Source organism: Lissotriton helveticus, chromosome 9 (genome assembly GCF_964261635.1).
Source record: "Lissotriton helveticus chromosome 9, aLisHel1.1, whole genome shotgun sequence".
NCBI classification, from domain to species: domain Eukaryota; kingdom Metazoa; phylum Chordata; class Amphibia; order Caudata; family Salamandridae; genus Lissotriton; species Lissotriton helveticus.
In genome coordinates, this window is record NC_136070.1 from 113,981,917 (window position 1) to 113,999,264 (window position 17,348).

Sequence of the window (17,348 nt, forward strand, 5' to 3'; positions counted from 1 at the left end):
CAAAGGTCAATCGGAAGGGCATTCCAGATGCTAGGCATATTTCCTGAGAAGGGGCAAGACTGGGTGGCATATTTCCTGAGAAGGGGCAAGACTGGGTGGCTTTCTTTTTAAGTAGTGGCGGAACGAGGAGAAGAGCATTCGAGCTTCTCATCATTCTGGAGGTTCCGGCTCTTGAGAGTTTATTGGTTAAGTAAACCAGAGATTGTGAGTGAAGAGCTTTGTGGGTGATGCAGGCAGTCTTGTAGATGCATCTTCCTTCAATGCAGAGCCATTTAAGGGATTTGGGGGCAGGTGTGATGTAGTCAAAGCATTTGCAGTTAGTAATCAGCCTGTCAGAATATTTTGACCTAACTCCTGGCCAGCTCACAGCTCACCATCTGTACCCCTAAACTTTGCAGGGTACCTGATGGTGTCTGCAACCTCAGAACATGACATCCCTAATTGCCCCAAGGAAATCGTGGAAACAGATCTACTCTTTTGTGGAAACAGATCTACCCTTTTGTTGTCATCTCAACCATGCCCATTGGGAGACACAAGAAATACACATATTGGCATTTCCAACATGTATTGAAGCAATTAGATTCTTGTGTAAAATGCTTGTGCTGAAATTATTAGTTTGCACAGTGTGCCCAGTTCTTGTACAGGGGTATGATAATGTACCTAGAAAGAAATGTATTTGTTAGCAAACCTTTTCTGAGTACACTATCTTGTATGGGTGCACAAGCAAATGTGTGCTAAAAGTCATTGTTAAAAAGATGTCAACTTTAAACATGAACATATAAAAGCGAAGTGGTTGTGCACTGGACCTATTAACCTCACGAAAGTGGAGTGCATGGGGCAGACAAGGGACTATTTTATCGCTATTTGACACACACAATAATCACTACGTCTTTGTGAGGGCAAAACACGTTTATAAATAGTGAACTTGTGTAAAATATGCCCTTTTATCAAGGAGATGGGGGGATAATGGTTTGTGAATCTGGGACTATATTTATGACCATGCTCCTTTACTGAGAAGCCCATTGAAGTTCATTTTTAGAGTCATCACACTATTGACACGTAGATTCCAACGGGTCTCATGTCATACATATCACCTTCTCTTTCTAGCTCCTGGCCATTCAGCCAGCAGCACTTAGAATGCTAGGACTAATAGGACCATGTTTAAAATCAGAATACAAAACTAAAAGCCCCAGGATCAAAACTGCTTTAGATAGCTAAATGTATGACTCTCATGACATGGAGCCAGTTGGCTTCTATGTCAACAATATCTACACATTGTTGTGCATTTTACGTTTTTAGTAAAAGCTCTGTGAAGAGTCCCACAACTGGAGTTTTTGAACAGCGAAATGAAGGGACCTAGGAAGCTCCTGTCTGGTCTTGGTTTTAACTGAAAGCAGTATAAATGTATTTAAAGATGTTCTCATTCTAAAACTTCCCACCTTTGTTCTCTCCCACATCCTCTGTCATTGCACACACACTTCTTCTAAATTGTGCATTAGAACTCCCCCACGGTCCCATTCTAATTTGAAGAGAAGCAGCCTTATTTTCTGACAGTTGTACTTATGTAAAAAAGTTGGTCTGAGAATTGTGTAGGAGGTTCTGCAGCAGTGAGTCTGAGTCTGAAATGCATCTCAAGTCTAAAGCAGTGGAAACAAAAATGCCATGGTTGTTCTCTGGGCTTTTAGTCAAGTGTGAACTTTTATTTGAAATCAGTGCAGCTGCAGGGACAAAAGATCAGACAGTTTTATCACCTGTAAAAAGAAGTGATTTGCAAAAGTCCTGCTTGAATTGCAATGATGGATTGTAGTTCATTGATCAAGGCTATGGTCATGTCTATGTTCCACCTATTTGGCTACATGGATCCGCTTTTTTCCTGTATGTGGGAGGAACTCAGCCTTTATATCTAGACACACTCTGGTAACAATAAAGAGTATTTATCATAAGAGCAATGATTGTTGGCCACAATTGGTACCAGTGGGGAAGAAATCATGGGGAATGGTTATGTTTGCAATGATGGAGTTAAAAGGCTCTAGTACTTCCAGTCTGGGAGGTTTCTAAACTGCAAGCCTACTACTAGCTCTCTGCCCTGAGCTCCTGCTGTCTGGGCTGCACCGCCTCAGCTCAGCCTCGAACTGAGTTGAGCAGAAGAAAGCTATTGATGACAGGATAACAATTTTGAAAGGTCCTGCAACAAAACAAACATCATCGGGTTATATGTTCTCTCATGCCTATTACTCACTTAAATATCTTGTAATACTAGTTCAGGATTATGGCACTTCAGCAGATCATATTTAAGAAGAACCTAAAAGACGTGTGTCACTAAACTGGAAGATTGACTATTGAAAGAACAGCTGATCAGAACACCTAGGCCCTCCTTGAATCCACTCAGGACTTCCAAGATAAAGTAAAAGGACTTTTACATTTCTTATCACCAATGCCTGATACAAGGCTCGGTATGTCTACAAAGTTGTATAGGCACCCCAGAGACATTTCAAAGACAAATAGGTACTTTTCAATGTCCTCTGGATATTAGTTATAAATGCTACACTTTTGTTGATCCTCATTAATACACCCTTGATCCTCATCAATACACCCTATCTTAACAACACTGGTCTTCAATTTTAAGTGTACCAAAATGTCCTTTTGGCAGATTTTATGTCAAGTCTACCTCTTTCTTTAGTATGTATTTTTTATTTTTTTTGCACAGTTTTATATAGCGTGAACTTGACCCGAATCGGGTATTAGAGCGATTTTATCACTTTTCCAGCATGAGAAAATTTATCCATGACTTTCCGCCGAATATATTTACCCTTAATGGCTATTAAGAGCAGCACATGTTTGACTTCATGTTCAGTTCGAATTCATAATGTTGGGGCATTTCCCATCCTTCAACTTTGAGTCATACAAAGGTATCCAGTTAGGCATTATTCCTGTATGGATTGGACATAAAGAAATATCTGAGAGAGAGTTGCTATTCCCTCGACAATTCTACCTAACCCTCTTCAATGTCATTGCTTCTTTCTAGTTTTTCCATGTTTCATCTAAAACCAGCAGAGCATCAGTCAGCACTGTGTATTCCCCTTCCCCATTGCAACAAATCAGAAGTGTAACCCATGCCCATTCACTTCTTGTATCTGGTACAACTAACCAATATCTTAGCAATGGCACAGGATGCCAAAAGCAAGCAAGGCAAGACAAACGAACCACTGCACTTACTGATTATTTGAATAATATTCTTTTGCACAGCACATTGAAATACTGGATTTGCAAGAGCACTTCAAGGAAGATATCGCTTGTGTATGGGTTTAATGATTGCAAAGCTAAAGTGTGCTTGGTAGGTCCTACAAGACCCTATCGAGCATCCCAATAAAATGTAAATGGGAGAGGCCTCATTGGACAAGGATGTTGCTATTAATAAATTCTCTGTTTCTTGAGTTAGAAGAGTTAGATTTCAATATGAACTAATGCTGGTTTCCCCCTGGTGAAAATGTTCAATGTCATTCCCACATTTGGGGCCCGATGTAGGTAGGCAAATACCGGTCGGTAACGGCCAAAAATCGGTACTTTCGGCCGTTACCGACCGGTATTTGGAAAATGAGATGTAGGTGTTAAAAATTTACTGATTCGGCAAATATGAATCGGTAAAAATCCGATTCTGTATTTACCGATTCCTTATTTACCGAATCGGTATTTACCGATTCCTTATTTTCCGAGTTCTTATTTTCCGATTCTGTAAATAAGAAATCGAAAAAAATGCCCATCGAGACTTAGGAAAGGCCAAAAATACCGAATTCCATGTAATTCAGTATTTAAGAGTCGGTATTTACCATGGAATGAAAGCAGATGGTAACCAGGTGCAGGCTATAAAAAAGGGCCCAAAATGCAACAGTGTTGCAAGAATGGCGGCATTCTATGTGATTGCGAGGCGGCAAAGGCTACAGGCAGCAGGAGAGAGAGTATGGAGAAGGGAGGAGCAGGTGTACAGGCAGAGGATCACCCTATTCCAACTGACTGAGCCTGAGATACTGCAGAGGTACAGGCTACACCCCAGAACCATCCTGGACTTAATCAGGGACCTCCACCCATACCTGGATCGCCCAACACCCAGGGCCCACGCCATCCCACCCCATGTGCAGGTGCTGTGTAGCCTACACCGGCTTGCCTCTGGGAGCTACCAGAGTGTGATTGCTGCAGTAGGAGGTGTGTCCCAGAGCTGCCTGTCCCATTTTTTCAGGAAGTTCCTGGATGCCATGACGCAGAGAATGGAACATTACATCCGGTTCCCTGACATACCTGCGGAACTTGCAAAAACAAAAACTGACTTCTATGAACTGGCACACTTCCGCATGTGATAGGCTGCATAGATGGCACCCATATTCCACTATGCCCACCTGCAGCCACTGACCACATCTACAGAAATCGTAAGTCAACGCACTCCATCAATGTGCAGATGATATGCAATGCAGGCAACATCATCACAGCAAATACAAAAGAGTTCCCTTGAGTTCCTATCTCTAAGTTTTAGTGGAGTTCTGATGTTAATTAGAGGTCTCCAAAACTTATACACTTAATAGGCTTCCTGTGTATTACCTAACATGATTTTTCATTCATTCACAACTTCTGTCTCAGTTTGAACCATCAAAGTAGCACTTACATTCTAAATTAATATATATTACGTAGCCAAGGTGTATGTGTTATTTGACACCGACCGCGGCTTTGACGAACAAGGAGGCACCAGTATTAGAACGCTGATGTTGGGACAATTGAGAAATTCACGAAAATAAGCGTAAACAGAAGTGACAAATCTCTCCAATAAGAGGAATGACAGATTGAAAACACTCTAAACTCAATACTGGTGCCAATACGTATTTCTAAAAACAAGAAAGACGTGCCCATATGATGTCAAGACTACTGAAAAGAGTATAGTGAAAAGGGTGGAATAGAAAAACACCATAATTTTATCCAAACAAAGAAAATCATACTAGTTGGAACTGGCCTTCGATTAATCAACGGGGCAAAAGGTGAACATATTTAAGAATTGTTTTTAACTGTCCTGAGGAAGGTGGTGCGTACAGCAAGATCCACCGAAACGCGTCGACTTGAATTTGATTGTAATTTTAAATGTATTTCTTATTGCAAATGTATGTTATTCTGTGATTATTATGATATTAGGCTTGTATATTACTGAATAAGCTTATGCAAACCCCTATATGAATACCTATGCAACAGTGATATATATGTGTTTTTAAATGCAAAATGTGTTTGTAAGTCTGAACTGTTTTATATAAAGATAAAATAAATCTTTGGAAATAACACATACACCTTGGCTACGTAATATATATTAATTTAGAATGTAAGTGCTACTTTGATGGTTCAAACTGAGACAGAAGTTGTGAATGAATGAAAAATCATGTTAGGTAATACACAGGAAGCCTATTAAGTGTATACGTTTTGGAGACCTCTAATTAACATCAGAACCCCACTAAAACTTAGAGATAGGCACTCAAGGGAACTCTTTTGTATTTGCTGATATAACTTACCCTGTTCCCCTGAGACACAAGGGTTACTCGCCTTTGATTTATACGGCAACATCATCACAGACATTGTTTCCAAATTTCCTGGGAGCACGCACGGCTCCTACATTTTCCAGAACAGCGGAATATACACATGGCTTGTTGCTGGAGATTTTGGTGATGGATATCTGCTAGGTAAATAAGTGTAACACACCCTGATATGAATGGCAGATGTATGTGTCGTGTATGTAACTCATGGACCTCTCATTCCCTCCTAGGCGACAGTGCATATGCCCTGCGTTCCTTTGTGCTCACACCGTACCTCAATCCAACTAACAGAGGCAAAAGGCGTTATAATGTGGCACACAGGTCAACTCGCAACATAGTGGAGCGCACATTTGGACTCGTCAAGAGCAGGTTCCGCTGCCTCCACAAGAGTGGAGGTGCACGACAGTACACCCCCATCCTGTGTTGCAAGATTATAGTGACCTGTGCCATGTTGCACAATCTTGCCACCAAAGAAGGCACAGAGGTGGAGGTGACACATCAAGAGGACATTGATGATGACCAAGAACATGCAGACCCCCAAGCACCAGGAGCAGCAGCAACAGATGGAAGATTGAGACGGACAGAGATTACATATCGATATTTCTAGGTAATGTATGACACACAGACAGGTATAGTGTTTGACGCGTGTAGTTTAATATTCACTACATCATGATTACAATGGGAAACCCATTGTCCATCAATGTCCATGTCCATGACTGCGTGTGCTCAGTTGCCGTGACTGTGTGCAGTCCTGTGGATCTTAGGCAATGTTCAATGCTTACGCCCATGCACTACATTGCTGGATTTATGTGCCTGGGTTTCCATATCTCGGCTGGGGCCCGACTCAGCATTTCTGCGCCTGATGCTCCTGCGCACCGCTGGTACAGGTGTGCTGGAGCCACTGCTGCTGGTGGACCCCTCTGTCTCCTCCACACCCGTGTCACCAGCATTGCCTGTATGAGTGGTGAGCATCTGCTCCATCGCAGAGGTCACTCTTCCCATGCCCCGTGTCAAGTCTGTGCAGCAGTGCACAATTGCATCCCGCATGGATATTGAGCGGTGTCACAGTAGTGATGTAGCTGTAGCAAATCTGTTCAGTGCCTTGGACTGCTGCCGCATATACTGCCGCTCCCTGCGACACTCTAGTTGATCCCTGTCCAACTTATCAGACAGTACAGCCATGTATGTAGAGATGTCTGACATCCCCTTGGAAATTGCCTCCAAACTACAAGCAATGTGGCCTATTCCCTTGTCTATGTGTGACATTTTATTGTTCATGCTGCGCACCTGCCTATGCACGGCCAACAGTGCCTTGGCCTGCATGCGCTGTACTTTGACCATTGTGGCCTCCAGGCCACAGAATACGCTCCCACCTTCCTGCCCATCGCCACCCCCACGTGCCCTCCTGCCAAGGACACTGGTGCGCGCACCGCCTCCTGAAATCTGTGGTCTGGCCTTGTCAGCCGCAGGTGCAATTGTTTGATTTTCTACATCCTCATCCTCCTCATCTGAGGTTTGCAGGATCCCATGGATGCATTCTGGCTCCAGGGTTGTTTCAACAAGCTCCTCCATCTCAGTCAGTTTTGGTGCTTTGCTCCTGCCACCTCCTGTCACACCAGCCTCCTTTTTTTGGGCAGCAATCTTCTTTTTTGTTATGATGCGCAGGTCATACCATCGTTTTTTAATGTCATCGATCTTCCTGTGCGTCACACCAATGGCATTGACTTTGCCCTGTATGCCAAGCCATATGTTCCTCTTCACAGACTCTGCAACATGCAGAGACTGTTTTCCAAAAATTTGGTTGTAGTGACTCACAATTTCTTCTACAACCACCTGCAGTTCTGCTGGGCTGAAATTGATCTTTCTTTTGCACTCTCCATCATCATTTTGCCCTTCCTGAGACTCCATTCTGTTGCACAGCTTGGCTCTGGATGCTCAGCTCCTCTCACCTCAGCTCATTTGTTTGTTCAGTTGCTGTGCACCTGCATGGGTGTGGCCACTCCCAGGTACTGGGGAGGGGTGCTTCATTCTGATTGGTTGGATTCTCTGGGCCTTGGTTGTGGGGTGTGTAGGGTGTCCCTGATTGGTTGGCAGGCTCACATGTCGATTTTCAAACTTCCGATTCGGTATTTACCGATTCGGTATTTACCGATTCTGTGTTTACTGATACGGAGTGTGCAGATTTGGTGAATCCCATTCATTCCTATGGGCCAGAAGGTCCATAGCAATGTATGTAATTTTCTGATTCGGAAATTTCCGAATCGGTAAATACCGATTCGGTAACTACCGATTGGATATTCCGAATGATACCAATTCGGTAAAATTTACCGATTTTTTTGCTACATCACGTTTTCCGATTCTTGATTACCGATTCGGTATGAGTCGGTATTTAAGAGTCGGAAAAAGAGATTTACCTACATCTGGCCCCTAATGTCTTCTTTCCCACAATACCTGACATTCTTATCACAGGAAGCAGCAGGATATCTTAATTTTCTATAATCTCCTTCATAAAGGAAACTTTTTCTCAATGTGGGTACCACGGGCAGTCTCTTTGTTGTACAGGTGAACTACATTAGCACAAAAATCGACAAAGCCATCCAGGATGCAGCATTCTGATTTGGTCTGTACATATAGGCTACCATGCAATACCTACCAGGGGGCTTCCTTTCCCACTGGGCCACAATGCTGCCTGAAACATTTATTTGATCTCTGGGGAAGGTGCCAAACCATGACCCGTGTGTGTGTGAGGTCATGACCACAGTCATGTCATAGGGAAAAAACATAGGAAAATTGTTCTTCTAATAATTCTACCAGAAGTGTTGAACCAGACAGCTATGCATTACATCACATTATGGTTTCCTTGGGCTGTTTCCTTGGCAATACAAAGCTCAGTGTAGCTAGGAAATGGAAATATTTGAACCTTGCACTGCATTTATTTTTAGTTTGTTGCACGAGATTCCATAAAAGTAAATGATGAGTCGAAGAATCAATATTTTTTCATAGAAATGTTTGAAAACACATTCTATAAATGGAACTTCAAATTCTGTAATGCAACAAATGTGTCTTAAAGGGGAGATGTTAATATACTATTGATTTTGGAAAAATATCTTTTGAGGAGTTAAATACAAGTTGGTTCCAGGCAAACATTCACTGCCATTAGCGCACTATGAAACTATACATATAAGAGGGAGCTGCTCCTTCTCTTACACACATATGTTGCGTGCAGAAAGAGAACATTGACTTCACTGCACTGTTTTGTTGGGATTGTCTTCAAAACAGTACCCTTGCAATATATTTGGATGTATGACGGTACAACGCGTACCGTTACAACACATCCCTTTACCACGCATCCCTTACAACACAAGTCGTTACCACGACTTGCGTTGGGGGTGCGGATTTCGAATAGTATAATTTACTATTCTAACACCAGTCCCCGTGGACCCTAGGGAAGGTGTTGGGATAGTAAATTTACTATTTTTAATCCTTTAGCGCCCTCCAGCGCAAGTCGTGGTAACGACTTGCGTTGTAAGGGATGCGTGCTAAAGGTACCGCGTTGTAAAAACTTCGTGGTAAACGATGTTTACCAATATATTTTATTTGTTATGAATTTGTGAGCCTTTGCTCTGTCATCCTCTCTTGTGGGAAAAACCTACATTGGCATGTAGCAGTGCCTAATGTAGGCAAAAGCAATAAACAGGTTTCATGCTAGCATAGACCCGAGACGTTTTGTGTTATGATTATAATGTAAGGGGAATCTCTTCTCGCAGGTCTTTAAACTGTCTCCTTTTGACCCTCTCCTCATGTTCTTTGTGTTATGGTACTTGGTGGATTAACAGCAACTATTCTCATTTTGTGGTGCGTGTTGCGGTTGTACAGTGGTTCACTGTCTTCAAACTTACTTGGTGAATTAGCAGCAACTATTTTAATTGTGTGGTGCACGTTACACCGGTACAGTGGTTCACTGTCTTCAAGCTTACTTGTTGGATTAGCAGCAACTGTTCTCATTGTGTGGTGCCGGTTGCACCGTTAAGATGGTTCATTGTCTTCAAGTTTATTAGGTGGATTAGCAGCAACTATTCTCATTGTGAGATGCACATTGCGCCAGTAGGGTGGTTCACCATCTTCAAGGTGTACTTGGTGGATTATCAGCAACTATTCTCATTTTGTGGCGCGTGTTGCGGCTGTACAGTGGTACATTGTCTTCAAGCTTACTTGGTGGATGATCAGTATCCTTATTGTGTGGTGCATTTTTTATTTTTGTTTCTGTGAAAAGACCAAGGTGAACATGAGCAGTAACACACCCCATCCAAATGAAAATCAGGAGGACAATTGCTTTCTAAATTGAGTGTACATTGAATTCAGTGCGTTCTCTAGCCTCCTCATGAGAAACCTATGTTTCAATGCTTATACAGTTTTTAGACTGTCATTTTGAAGCAAGTTGTGCTTCCTGTTGATTGCTGAGATTTAATTAAACTGATCAAAGGACATCAGGTGTTTTCTAATACAATGCAATTGCCCATTGATAAAGCAGCTTTCTTTGAGTCGTGACTTGTGCTGACACATGTGCAGCAACTGGCATGTGTGGGACTTCCCGTTTAACCATTCTCAGATGTCTCTGGTGTCTTTTCTCAAATCAATTCAGTCGCTACAACTGCACCTTTGAAGCAGGACATGATGGAGTCTGCACCATGCAAATCATTGGTGCAAATTCGGAACAAATGGCACCAGAGTAGAGGGACCTTTGACTCAAATTGAGGTTTAACATCAACTCATCAACAGTACATCAATGATAGTGAAGCACAGTCATTCAGCACCAGGATACCGGTGGGGTGATAGAGCGCTTTATAAGTCTATATTACATTACATTACATGACATGTCCACAATAATGACAGAGAGGAGTACATTTGCAAACCATCAAGATTTAGTGGCAGATTAACATAGTTACAATCTCAAATCTTTCAAATTTGTCATAAAATAATAATCACTTTATGAGAGCATTCTACGATATAATCCAAAGCGAGTCAAAATAGCAAATACAGAGGCGAGTTAGTTGAAGATTGTCATATGCAAATCAAACAAGATTCAGGTTGCCCTGAAGGGGAATTCCCTAATGCTAAACTGAGGTTTCAAGTGAGGTCGGGGAAGTTAAGCAGCAGGTGTCAGCAAGAAAAGCCTTTAAAAGTCAAAATCAAATAAAGATTCAATCAAGTAAATGAGAAACGATGTGATCACGAACCCGGGCTCTGTGAACCCGTCCAAATGCAAGTCACAAGGCTCAAGAGCATGGAAAGGGGCATCTGCTCTCAAGCAACTGGGAAAGAATATCTGAATCTATCACGCTGAGCTATGCACAATTAACAGCACACAACCTCCAACAGCATGAAGTAGTCCTCATGGTTAGCAAGAAGTGTGGGCCAACAAGAATCCAGCAGTTCATGATAATGTGTCTTCGCACTCCTTCCTGGCAGCCGCGGACGGCAGTGGGAGTATCTGCAGGGCGGTGACGTGGGGAGGGCAGGGTGGGGGGTAGTAATGTATGGATTATGGAGTTTTACAGGTAAGTAAACATTTAAATAAATAAAACGAATTTCGTTGAGTGCACTGCATCCCCAAATGCGATCCAGAGCGCGCAATGAAATTGGTTTTACTACCCACCACCCTGACCCTGCCCCTCCCCACGTCACCGCCCTGCAGGTACTCCCACTGCTGGCCGTGGCTGCTTCCTGGACATTGCACAAAGGAAGCTTACAGCTGTGTGGCTTTCAGAAATGATCTCGTAAAAGATGATATGTTGAGAGAGCGCCATTTACAGTGAAATTTGTAGGGGTGCAGCATATGTACAAGTAGTCAGCACCCACATATATAGAGGCCTGTTAATCATAGTTAGATGCAAGGTATGGAAAGTGCTAAAGTGAATTGGTATCAGAAATGTGCAGAGCCAACGTTACAAAGTGCAATCCATGCTTGCTGACATATATAGATGCTTTTAAAATGAAACTTTCTCCTAATGCAACGTGTGTTTAACAATGCAATGGAACTTGAGATCTGCCTTATATAAACGTAATGAATTACATATATGATCTGTTTAAGTAGAAGATGCATTTACTGTTTAAGGTTTGAGGCCTAGTGAACTAAGAGAACAAGTTACTGTAAAACGTTGGGCCTATAACACAAGCAGAGGCCTAGTTAGTGGAAACGGTGCAGGCCTGTTGAGAAATGTCTTGCTTAACTTTGAGCGGTAGACAGGATGGATAGATGTGACCTTTAGAAATGTTGCAATAATCATAGACTGCGAGTTATGTGTGTGTATTTCTTTGCAGGCGCCTCATCAAGCAGATAGTAGAGTAGAAGGGCCCATGGTGTGTGTATGTTAGGATTCTAGACTCAGACATGGAGGAGTAGACCAGGAATTTGCAGAAGCAACTTGAAAGGATGAAGAGCCTGAGACCCAAGGACGGCTGAACGGACCAAGATGAATCCTTGCCATGTGGAATTTTACAGAACTTAACACCTTTTAGAGGGGCGTAGCTATAGGCGTGTCATTAACATTGTGGGGTTTTGTATTAGGGACAGCGCCCCGAGGGTGGAGGCAGAGCAGATGACTGAGGAATTAGAGAGAGCGGTCGCATGGGCAAGGAGCTTAGCAGCAGTGATGGAAAGTCTAGTCTAAGAGAGAAGTGGCAAACTTCTTAGGAAGTCTCCTCGGCTGACACCTTTGGTTAGGTTGGGCTATTGTTGGGTAGGGATGTCATCTAGCATAGAGTAGGGACAGACTAATCTGAATTTATGTCTTTTATCCTGATGAGTATCAGAACTCAAGTTATAGCTATCCTGTTTAGTTTGATGGTTCTGGAGTTAATTCTCGTTCTTTTCATTAGTCGTTTGAGACTTTTCCGTAGGATTATGTTTGTATTAGTACCTGTTTATCTTCTGAACCTCTTGCTGAGGTGCCTGTATCTGCAGTTATTTTTGGTTATGTAATAAACCTTTTAAATTCAGTCTTTAGTCAGTGGTTCTTTGGGGAAAGCAATTGGGTATTCTGAAATTGATTTATTTAGTTGTGACTAGATTGCCTAAATTTACTCTATGACAGGTAAAAAGGTCCAGTCGACCTGTGACGGGATTCTGGAGAATGGTAAGCAGACTCTAGAGGTGAAATCCCGCCTTTCAAGTTGGTAGCAGATTAGGATGGTTTATCTTCTGGAGTAAGGGTAATCTAGAGGTAGGCTGAGATTTCCCCGAGGCCCATAGAGAAGAACATGAAGAGTGTCCAGAGAGCCACGGACGGAGGATGGCGTTCCATGGAATCTGACGGAGAGTAACGGTGCGGCGGAAAGCAGCAGGTCGAAGGAGAGTGAGTATGAAAAGGGTCATGCGTTGCTAGATTGCGGTGTTATGTTGTGTCATTGTGTTGTAATGTCTTGCGGAGTTGAATGCCTGTAGTGTGAAAGGAGATCAGGTTGTGAGCGCGCGCAACCGGTGAAAATCTTAAGCTCAAGGAGAGTTTAAGTGGTTTGGGTGTATCGAACATCCACAGTAATTGTCGACGGTGGTGAAAGGGGGTCATGAGGTACCATTGATCGCCCGAAGGAGTGTGTGGGTAACGGACGCTGGTCGGAAGTTACCGGAGACAGTTGAGGTGATTGTCTGTTTGCTCGCGGACAGGCATTTACCGGGAAAGGTGACAATTACAGTTAGACTGTAGCCGTACAGTCAAGGAAGTGGTTGCTTGATCGGAAGTAATCATTTCTAGTGTATGATTGGGACGCATGCGTGACCGGTGAGACATCGGAGAAAGGAGGGGAACTGCTGCGAAACGGAGGCGAGTGACGTCAGAAGGAGCCGCGCTGTGATAGGGCGGTTGGTGTGAAGCCGCGCTGTGATAGGGCGGTTGGCGTGAAGCCGCGCTGGGATTGGTGGATTGTCATCAGGAAGTAATGAGGGTTGTAAACAAGGAAACGTTGTGGGTTTCATCATGAAATGTTTTAAAGTATTGCGGAAATGTTTCAAAGGAGAAAATAAGATAGAACCTCGGGCGGGGAGGAGGCTCAACCCGAGGATACTCCAGCTTATTACATGGCAACGAACGTTGGGTTGCATACCATATTGTGGCTTGATAATTGGTGTAAGATGACAGATGGAAACGAGGAATTGACCTTTCCTAAATATGGAACGTTTAGACTAGAAGTGTTATACCAGTTGAAAGCAATTATGGCTGCATTGCGACCTTTGCCCAGACCAACACAGTTTGAAGCGCTCAATGCATGGATCAGGGCAGCCCACGACAGGAACAGAGACAGGAGACAGGAAAGAGTGAAGCGATCGGTAAGGGCGGTTCAGGAAGCGAGATGGGATGCCATGGAAAAGAGATGGAGGGTACAGACCATTACAGTAGACAAGTTGTATCCGTTACTGGAAAGTAAAGGGGATGGGCAGAAAAAGAGTACAGAAGATGAGGACAGTGAGACGGACGACAGCCTGATAGAGAGGCTGTTGTCAGAAAGGCCACCCCCATACAATCCACAGCTAGAGGGAACGCAACAATCAAGAAAGCACTGGGAGGCCCCAACAGGGGAAGGCGGAGTTCCAATGGGGAACGGATGGGACACCTCAGGGGACAAGTTTACCCCAGATAAGGGAGAAAAGGCACCTCCACCCTCACCGGTAAATAGAGTAGTGGGAAGATTTACAGTACCGAAGGTACGGGTGGAAGAGGGTGTCCATTCTCGGAAACTGCCAGACGCACTTACAGTACCGGTTACCATAGGTCCCATAGTATCAGTGTACAATCCAGAACAGACACATAATGAGAATTTACCCCATATGGGGAGTGAGAGAAGTGCAAGCAATGGTAGAACTCATGTGGCAGATGGGTGGAAGACATTACCTCGACCTATAGAATGGAGCACCCCTTTGGTAACATCGTCAGACCCTTCGGAAGACAGAGGGTGTTGGAGGGGATCGATGGATCTGAGAGGACCAAGGCCGAAGTCGATGAGGGAGTTAAGGCCAGACTTGAGAACTTGGGAAACAGTTGTGGATACCCAGAGCGACAGGTCGAGGAATGTGTTTGGGTCAGAGAACGAGGAGAATAGGATGGTTTCTCACTGCGCAGCTAGCGAAAGCAGACAAGAATGGGAACGCGAAGGTGTGGGAAGCAGGGGGACGTCCCACCACACCACTGGAAACAGCAGGCAGGAGTGGGACTGCGAGACCTGTGAGGGTAGAAGGGTTCCTCCTAACACACCCGAAGAGAACAGGAGAGAGAGTCAGAACGGTAGCGGGAGGGACTCTAAGGAAACTTCTAGCCAAGGCACGTTGAGAGCGGCAATAAAGGCAAGAAGGTTAGACGTGCTGAGACTAAAGTCAGAAGTAGAGGAGATTGTGGAAGGTACACTGCCACTAGAAAGGATTGAATTATACGAACCAGATGAGCTATTGTTCGTGGCAAAGGATGTCACTCGGAAGGCTAGGACTGCTCATGAGAAGCTCTCAGAATTAGCTAACAAGTATGAGGTGGATTTGACAAAAACGAAAGCCCTACAAGGGGGCCATAGGTTACAGTACTCAGATCAAGACCTGGAAGAAAAGAGGGTGATCGGGTTAAAGACCCATATCAGGGAGCTGATCATGGGAATCCGAACATGGTCCAACTTGGAGAGATGGGAGGAAAGGTGGTCAAAGAAAAAGACCGTTAGGCGGAGTGTTATTGGGACACCCCCGGGAGGAGGGTTGATGCATGTCGAAGCGTACCCCTTGCGGGAGGTGGCCCATGGGGGATATGTACATGTGCCCTGGAGCAGGGGAGACCTGGCTGCCTTTACTAACACTTTCCCAATGTTGCGAGAGAGCCCAGTGGAATGGTACAAGCAGGTAGAGAGGTTCGTTAAAATCTCAAAAGTACTGTGGATTGATTTAAACACACTGTTTGACATTGTGGTTCCAAGTGATTTGTGGATAGCGTGCAAAGTCAGTGTCGAATGGCCCACAGCGGAGCCAGAGCGAGATACAGCCACAAACGGACCGTCACCTAGGGTAATGGCAAAGTACGAGCAGGCGATCACGTGGCTGAAGACTAAAGTACCACCACAGGACATAGACTGGGTAAAAATAGATCGGACTAGGCAGGAACCAAAAGAGACGGTGCATGAGTACTATGAGAGGCTATTGCTGATTTTTAAACAGTACAGTGGATTAGATGTGATGGATCCGAAGGATATGGGACAGTTTGTATCCAAGTTTGTGCTGGGATTGAGGCCTGATATCTGCCTCATGATACAGCAACATTTGATCTGTTGGCAAAACAAGCCTTTAGACGAGATTTTGAGGTATGCAAGGTACTGCCGTGATGAGATAGATTCGAAAACGAAGAAGCTTAAGGACAAACTGTTGCTAGTCCAGATGCAAGTAGGAGGACAGGGCCAATCAGGAAATGGCACCTTGGGAAGGAAGTCAGGGGGACAGAAAAGGGACAATGAGGAAGGTCCGAGACCTAGGATAGATATAGCGACCCTGAAAAAGACGACCAAGTGCCATCAGTGTCACGAGGTCGGGCATTGGAAACGCGAGTGCCCCCATAATCCGGACAACCAGGTGCAGGAGGAGGAGGAGGAGGAAGTCGAGGAAGTTGAAGCCCCTCCGAGGCGGAAGGTGACAGTGACTAAGCCTCAAATGACAAAAGGGGGGACATCGGCTCCTAGGGCTCCGGTTCCTCAACCACCTAAGATTTCAGTAGGGAACAAGGTTTACAAGCAGATGCCCTTCATAGTCGAGGGAGATGAGCATTATTACTTTGATCCAGTGTCAGGACGGTGCCTGAATGGGAAGGAAGACTGTACCCTTGGAGCAGTACTAGAGGTAGATCAGAGGGGACCCTTTGTAGAGGCTGACGTAGATGGACACCCAACCACCTTCTTGGTAGATACTGGAGCTTCCAGGTCTACTGTGCGGTCCGCAGTGGTCCCTAATTTGCCCCTTTCAGGACAGACTATTCAAGTGGTGGGGGTTGCAAACAGAAGAATGACAAATCCCCTGACTGAGCCAGTTCCGGTAAAGATCGGAAGTTTCAGAGATAGACACCAGTTTGTGGTGTGTGATTCTAGCCCTGTATGTTTGCTAGGAAGAGACCTTTTGTGTAAGCTGAATTGCACCATCTATTGTACCCCCAAGGGAGTAGAGTTGCAGACTAATGATGATGATGCCGATTTAAAAGTTGCAAATTCGCATGTGTGCATTGAACTGTACCCTGCCATAACTGTGGAAGAACTTCCCTGGGATTTGGAAAACTCAGTCGCACCGGAAGTGTGGGACTTTACGGGGGAAGAGATCGGACTGATCAAAGGGGTGGAGCCTGTTAGAATACAGATAAAGCCAAACGCTGACTTCCCTAGAACGCCACAGTACAAGCTGACCCCAGAGACACTTGAAGGTATAAAACCCATGATAGAGTCCATGATTAGACAAGGGATCTTGAAGGAGGTTATGGGCAGCCCCTGTAACTCTCCGATAATGGGCTTGCAGAAGCCAAGCGGGAAGTACAGGATAGTACAGAATCTACGAAAAATTAACAACATAGTTGTCCCATGTTGTCCAGTGGTACCGAATCCAGCAGTAATACTGTTTCAGATACCGTTCCAAGCTGAGTGGTTTTCTGTGATTGATTTGTGTCAAGCTTTCTTTTCCATCCCACTGCATGAGGAAAGCCAATTTCTTTTTGCGTTCAAAATAGAGAGTCGCGTATTAACATGGTGCCGTATCCCACAAGGGTATACAGAGAGCCCATCGAT